A 6446-nucleotide genomic window follows, 5' to 3' on the forward strand; every position below is an offset into this window, starting at 1 on the left:
GGATTTTATATTATTTCGCAATGTATAGTTTACTATAAAGTAGATAGTGGCAAGCACATGATAAAGGACTGATCATTCACTACAATCTTCACTTTTAAACTGTATTTTTTGAATGTGTTGATTGTTAGTCCGAAACTCCTGCAAAGCTATGGACATGGCATCTTACCTACTTGGTAATAGTCTGCATTGTGTGTTCTCTCAGTCTTCAATCATTTTGTTGACTGTAATTTTATGAATCAAATAAAAAGATAGAAAGTGGCCTCACTTTAGTTATGTGTCATTTTACAGTATTTATAATTTATAAAGTAAGACAATAATTTATTTATTTTCTATAAGTGCATGTCAAAATATGGGATATATTGTTCAATATTATAGCTAGCCCCTAAAAACTTTATTTTCCATTGGATTTTCCTGTTGAAAAGACAAAACTGATGTTAAAGATAGCAATAATATCATCAATAACATTTTGAGTCAATTTTATCCATAAAACGATACAGGATAGGATAGATAATTACTCTGACTTCAATGTGGTCCATATAATGAAGATTTTGATTCTACAACATTATTAGATCTGTTATCAACATATCAATTATGCACTCACAGGCAACCAAACATCATGCTATGCTCAGTAGTCCACTGATATGACCTCGTTCCAGTGATCATTCCCCGCTAATTACTAATTGTTGACATGTCATTTTTTTTGATATGCTGATAGCTGAACAAGTTTATGTTTATATGTGTAGGCCTAACCTATATGATAACTTTGTAAGTCATAATTAATTCAAACATAACTTTGGCAATACTCAATCGTTTTCGTTCGTTGAAACGGCAAAACATACTTTCTTTTCCTTGCAAATCGAATTAGCAGACATCAAAAAAATTTCCACCACAAGAAGTAAAAAAAATAATTCATACCAATAGAAGAAGGCTATAATCTTAGCTAATCTTTAGTGTACACAAATCCCATCTCAGAATTAGATACCAGCCCTATGGGCTGGCGAAAAATATGGGGTCATTGGGTGAGAGCATGATTTTTGGCATTCGGTGAGAGCAAAATGTAAAATATATGGGGTCATTGGGTGAGAACATGACCTTTTTTTAAATGGAATCTTTGGTTGAGAATCAAAACAGCGCTACAGAAACCTCGGAAATCGAATTTCTAGTTCTAAATGGCTTCAAATTTCTTTGTTTTTTCAAAATAAGTAACAAAATCAGTGATAAATGAAAGTTGTTGTTCAAATTGGTAATTTGCCTGGACTGAGTAGTATACAAAGAGATGAGGTCCCATTTGAAAGCTACTTTTTCATCAGAAATTTGGTTTCAATATGCATCTATGTGAAAAGTCCCACACTATGCACCATCACTTAGACCGGGCCGGCCTGAAGGTGATCAGAATTATACAAAAATGGACAATTTACCACACTATGAAAACTAAGGTACGAGGAAATACTATTTTTTTCGACATGAAAAATAAAAAATAAAACCTGCGTGGATTTAGTCTCTACATATTATGTGAAATCAAAACATAATAATTTATTTTGACATATATAGGCTATAATATCGCGAAAAACAAAATCCTGAGCAAAGACAGAAAAAAGTCCCACACTGAGATTTGTAAATATTTTCTTCTATATTATAATCTGAAATCAAGGGTGCTTGATCCGATCCACAGTCTCATCCCCCAACTTTTTCAAACACGAGGTTTTGGTACCAGAAGTTGAGTCATTTTAGAAGGCTTATGTGTGAAGTAACATGCGCAAAATCTGGGTGTGTCCTTTGTGTAATTATTTTGTGTAAGCTATTCCTAATCCTAACCCTAACCCTAACCCTAATCCTAACCCTAATCCTAAACCCTAACCCTAATTTCGTGCATAATTAGATGAAGGAGTAACCAAAATCGGTGTATACTTTAGCCCAGAGAAGATGATAAAAGAGGAGGTCGCTCGCTGCCCACATCAAATAAATAATGTGTGCATCCGCCTATTTATGGAAATAATGATCTAATCCGATTGATCAACTAATACGATAAGTGGCTTTGCGAGTCACGACTGTCTAGCTCTAAACGGCGCATGCCCGGATATCAATTTGTTACGTCAGTTGACCGCGAAATATAATTTCTGTATTGTTTGGCATGACCGACTGCTAAGGTTGACCTGAGATCCCTGTGAAAACGACCCTCATTTTGGATCCAAATAGCATTTTTGGACACGTTTGGACACAAAACAGGAGTATATGGAGAAACTGCCACGAGTTTGAATTACTGATTACACCAGTTTTAAGTTTCCGTAAACTGCCGCAAATATTCAAATGCTTATCATTTAAATTTCTTTTCCTTTGACCTTATATTAATTTTACTGGAAAATTAATTATGCTTGACTTTCCATAACTTAACAAAACTTTTGATTTTTTAATGGGAGTTGTGATATATATGATGCTTTTTCACTCGTTTAAAAATCATGGTCACCCTGGTTAGTATTATTTTTCTTTTAAGAAAAAAAGCATGATTTGACTGCGAAATTGGGAATTTAACGATGTACTTCCGTATGTGGAATATTTTCTCCACTAAGAGAACTACCGAATCAGTCGAGCGTGTGTCGGATGAACAGATTACCACAAAGGAAGTTTCAAGTGGTATTTTAAGTACCCCAAACAAAGAAAAGTGAATGGAGGTTAACTGTGGGTAATCGGATTATATGTTCGAGCGATCTCCTCTTTTCTCATCTTCTCTGTTTAGCCCTAACACTAACAGAAAATCAACTCCGAATACGTTCAGAAACGCTGTCCGGGCAGCGTCACATGCGTGGCGTGATACATGTATGTGGTCAAATGGTTGGGGTACGAGGGGTTCCATGGGTTCAAATCTCTCAGGACCCTTTTTAATGCATGCAGTTTGAAATGAGATTTTTCATGTTGGGTTAGGGTTAACTTAAAATCAATGAAAACCCCTCTTTGGAAATAAATTCAAATAATTAAAAAACATAAAACAGTACCCAGCAAACACAAAAACATTTTAAAGCGTTTTAAATAAGTTATATTTTGGCTTTTGGTTTAGGTAAAAACATTTTAATAACATTAAAATGTCGGGTTATATAAAGGTCATGATAACGTTTTAAAACGTTTTGTATGAAAACACACTACAACAATATTTTTTAAATGTTTTCAAAAAATGTTATAGTAAACTATTTTTGCAAACATTTTTGCCAAATATTGTGTTGATACTTAAATAACATTACGTTAAAATATTTGAACACAGAAATGTTCTTAAAATGTTTTTTTTTTTCAAAACCTTTTAATAACATTTAAATGTCGGGTTATACAAAGGTCGTGAAAACGTTTTTAAAACGTTATTGGAAATATTTTGGGCAAACATTTTTCGCAAAATATTTTTTCAACCCTAAAATAACATTCTGTTTAGAATGTTAGTTTTCAAGAATGTTTTTGGAATGTTATTAAAACGTTTTTATACTCTTTATATAACCCGACATTTAAACGTTTTCTGTAAAACGTTTTTGTTTGCTGAGCAGTAGATTATCAAAAAATGTTTTTAAGGTTATGAAAACGTTTTATACTCTTAATATACCCTTTATATAACCCGACATTTAAACGTTATCTGACAACCTTTTATAACCTTTTGCGAATGATGTCGAAAACGTTTTGTGTTTGCTGGGTAAGTAACATCGTTTTCTGTATTGCTTGCAAACGAGATACAAAATCCTTTCATGATATAATTATTTGGTTGGAAAACAGACCTAATCAGTTTTACGAAAAGTTTTGGAACAGGCACTTTTAACTTTCATTGTAAAATTGAGGTGCGACAGTTTGTTACAAAAACACGACTGTATATTTGGACGATGATCAAAATTTCGCACTCAATTCTTGATGCCATTTTTTTTTTGATCAGGATGAACACGACATTATAGGTTTATCAAGAGCATTGGAAAGTCTGAGTGGCATATTGTATATGCCTATACTTCAATTTAAACTAATTTGGTCGTAAACTTGTTTTTCAACGTAAAAGACTAAACATTTGTGTGTGAGAGAGAGAGGGATGTTTGACTAGGCCTACACACATTCTTGTGGAATTCAATTGTGATTACTAATGGATATACAATCTCACTTGCAGACGCAGCCAAAACCTATTTTCATTCACTGAAAATAAAATATAACCTGCAAGATAGTGGACGATACGAACAAAGAAAGATGGAAATGAGGAGAAGAAACAGGATGATGAGGGTAAGATTTATAACGGACAATAATCAATGTTTTCCGAGCCGAGTCATACCGAATAAACTTGAAAACATTAAAAGGGAACAAACCAAAAGATCGATGACGTCCTATAAACGAAACTAGTTTCGTATAGGGAGGAGGGGGTAAAAATACTCGATTAAGTTTGTAAAAATATCGGGGCCAAAGTTTAAAAAATCTTTCCTGTGTGGCTTTTCACCCTTTTTTTAAACTTAGTCTCATTTATGAAAGTTTCTTAAGACCCATATAAAGTCATCTTTACTTTTTGGTTTTCTTGGTTGTCAGTGCTTATTTCGAAGAGTAAATGAATTAATGTTCGTGCGTGAATGAAGTTTTTCCGTATAGGGCTTAGACATTATAATGTATTTTGATTTATGAAAAAGTAGCAAAGACTCACTTTGTTAATTTCTTCATCGTCATCAAGGTAATGTGGGATTCTGCCCCTTATGTACTCTACTACTCTTTGCACGCAATATAATAAAACATAAACCTTCAAATGTTTTTGATAATACATAGCCTACTCCATATTGCACCACTTTCGAACAGCCTTAAAACTATAAGTGCAAATTGTTGCATGTAAAAATAACATTTATGACCCGTTCTTAATGTTATTATGACTTTACTAAATGGGACCAAGTTTAAAAAAGGGTGAAGAGCCACACAGGAAAGATATTTTAAACTTTGGCCCCTTTATTACGTTTTGAAACGTTTTTTTGGTAGATTATCTTTTGCTTGTACCAATATGAGATGAGATGAAATAAAACTGAACTGCATGAACTGAATACGCGAGTCAATGGTTTGAAGTAACAAAAGTAGTGTGACAAAATACTTTGTTCAAAACCCAAACAATAAATTATTTTTATTCGAGGGCGCTATTTATTTTGCTCCTTGAAATCGCCACGGGCTATAGTTGAATCATTTTCTTACGATCCGTGACCATTCATAGCATACCTTTGTTTCTCTGTGGATTTGACTAGATGGACATATTCTAAGAAAAAATAGCTCCTATGTCCCTCCCAAAAATGGCGGGAAAATATATTTATAGCTCATTTTTCAAAATGGCCGCCGGTGACATTTTGAAAAACATGAATATCTATGTACCATTTTCTGGATAGGCTATAATGACAAATAATATGCCGTTTCCCACTATATTTAGCATGCCCAACCTTTTAGGATAAAATTCAACGTGTTTAGAGGTCATCTTGACCCCTAAATCCAACATGGCCGCCAGTTTCATATTGAAAAACATGAAAATCGATATATCAAGAAGTGGATAGGCTATAATAATAAACAATGTGTCGTTTTCAACTATATTTGGCATGCAAAACCGTTTAAGATCATATTCAAAGAGTTTGGGGTCACATTGACCCCTAAATCCAAGATGGCCGCCAGCGCCATATTGACAAAAACATGAAAATCTATATGCCATGAAGTGGATAGGCTATACTGACAAACAATGTGTCGTTTTCCACTATGTTTGGCATGCCAAATATTTTTTCGTCATATTCAAAGTGTTTGGGGGTCATCTTGAACCATAAATCCAAGATGGCCGCCAGCGCCATATTGAAAAACATGAAAATCGATATATCATGAAGTGGATTATAACCAACAATGTGTCGTTTTCAACTATTTGTGGCATGCAAAACCATTTAAGATCATATTCAAAGAGTTTGGGGTCACCGTGACCCCTAAATCCAAGATGGCCGCCAGCACCATATTGACAAAAACATGAAGTGGATAGGCTATACTGACAACTATTCCACTATATTTGGCATGTCAAACCTTTTCATGTCGTATTCAAAGTGTTTGGGGCATCTTGACCCCTAAATGCAAGATGCACTGTCTAAGCCATGTCGAAAAACTTGAACATCGATATTTAAGATGTGACACACATGAGACCAATACTTATTTTTACTCAATTACTTATAATATAGATTTTTCTGTTTTTTTCAGAAAATTTGCACGTTAAGAGCATGTGATGGAGAACATAACAGACACCGAAGAGCTACAGAGCAACCAAGAGAGTGATAAATTAGAATGCATGCTGAAAGATCATTGCCCTGTAAAAGACAGTTTAGAAAAAGTAGAGAAATGGGAGATCATTAAGGACAAATTTTTACAATGGAAGGGCCTTGATCAATTTCAACATGTCAATACAACAGTGGAATGGGATAAAGGACCTAAGGGTTTTCATATGTATG

This window comes from Amphiura filiformis, unplaced genomic scaffold (assembly GCF_039555335.1).
Source record: "Amphiura filiformis unplaced genomic scaffold, Afil_fr2py scaffold_103, whole genome shotgun sequence".
In the NCBI taxonomy this organism is placed as follows: Eukaryota; Metazoa; Echinodermata; class Ophiuroidea; order Amphilepidida; family Amphiuridae; genus Amphiura; species Amphiura filiformis.